Here is a 1,683-nt window from a genome sequence, read left to right as displayed (position 1 = left end):
TTATGGCCTTACATTCCTCCCTTGCAATAGCCTTGGCAGCATGAGAACCGCTTGTCCCAGGGGCTTGCTTAGTCAAATACAAAATTTGATTTTCTAGCTTCTGGATGGCAGCTCCTTGGTTTTGCAAGTTAGAATTTACTTCTTCCTTAAAAGCTTTCAATTCAATTATGTCTTGGCTCATGGTTGCAAGCATTCCTTCTATCCGGTTTAATTGATCTTGAAATTGTTGGTTCGGATTAGGTTGGGTATGTTGATTATTTTGGCCATGATATGATGGTTGGGGGTAAGTGTTTTGTGTGGCTTGGTATGATCTTTGGTTGGAGTTTTGGTATGTGGAATTGTTATGTTGGTTGTGGTTGTAAGGTTTGTGGTTTTGTGGTTGGGTTTGTTGGTTTCCCCACCCAAAGTTTGGGTGGTTTCTCCAGCCTGGGTTGTAAGTGTTGGAATGTGGATCATATGATTGCCTTTGTTGGTTTCCCACATAGTTAACCTCATCCCAATCACCTCCTTCAATGCCTACTTCCTCTTGATCTTGTGTGTGTATTGCAGCCACTTGCTTTGTTTCTAATTGCCTGGTAAGCTCTGCTAGTTGCTTGGCAAACACCTTGTTTTGGGCTAGAATTGTATCAACATGGTTTAGCTCCATGACTCCCTTAGTGTTGTGCCTTTCTGATGCATAGTAGTACTCATTCTCAGCCACTGTCTCGATCACTTCAATGGCTTCTTCCACAGTCTTTTTCCTGTTCAATGAACCTCCTGATGAATGGTCTACAGCCTTCCTTGATTCATAAGAGAGCCCATCATAGAAGATGTGCAGTTGCACCCAATCATGGAACATGTTTGGTGGGCATTTCCTTGTCAAGTCCTTGAATCTCTCCCATGCCTCGTAGAGAGTTTCACCATCTTGTTGTCTAAAAGTCTGAACCTCAGATCGAAGTCTATTGACCTTTTGTGGAGGGTAGAAACGTGCCAGAAACTTGCTTTCCACCTCATCCCATGTTGTTAGACTCCCCCTTGGGAATGATTCCAGCCACTTAGCTGCTTTGTCCCTAAGTGAAAATGGGAACAAAAGCAGTTTATAGGCATCTTCCTGGACTCCATTGGACTTCACAGTGTCACAAATTCTCAGGAATTTTGTGAGATGTTGGTTTGGGTCTTCATTAGCACTTCCTCCAAAGGAACAATGATTTTCCACAAGTGATATTAGCTGTGGCTTGAGCTCAAAATTGTTGGCCTGAATGGGTGGTTTCTGGATGCTACTACCACAATTCCCAGAGGTTGGGTTTATGTATGAACTAAGAACCCTCCTCTCAGGGATGGAATCGTTTCCATCAGCTCTCTCATGGTTGTGAGCTTCTCTATCCATGTTGAGATCTAAAGCTTCCTCAAAATTGTCCTCAGATTCTCCTTCAGATTCCTCTTCTCCCACTACTCTCTTCCCTCTTGCTTCCCTTCTAAGTCTATGAAGGGTCCTCTCTGGTTCGGTATATGGAGGAGTTGATGTCTCTCCTCTCCTACCTGTCATACAAGAACACAGCTCAAACACAAACAAGTGAAATACTCTTGGTTAATGGAAGAGTATGGTTAGCTCAATTGAGGAATTAATTCAAACAGTTAGTGAGTCAGTGAGTTAGTTGCATGAATTTAAAGGCATAAAGAAGGAAAGCATGTAACCAAGTGCAG

General features: G+C 42.8%; 1 non-coding gene across 1 annotated transcript; it reads left to right on the top strand.

Moving 5' to 3' along the window:
* The first annotated feature begins 836 nt into the window (after positions 1 to 836).
* Positions 837 to 940, top strand: LOC148545329 (small nucleolar RNA R71). Its single transcript, XR_015901919.1, has one exon. It is a non-coding gene; the product is annotated as a small nucleolar RNA R71 (small nucleolar RNA).
* Positions 941 to 1,683: the final 743 nt, after the last annotated feature.

Source organism: Arachis ipaensis, chromosome B9 (assembly GCF_059453495.1).
Source record: "Arachis ipaensis isolate K30076 ecotype BB chromosome B9, ASM5945349v1, whole genome shotgun sequence".
NCBI lineage: Eukaryota > Viridiplantae > Streptophyta > Magnoliopsida > Fabales > Fabaceae > Arachis > Arachis ipaensis.
The sequence above is the reverse complement of the archived record's forward strand: the minus strand, read 5'-3'. Positions and strand labels throughout refer to the sequence as shown.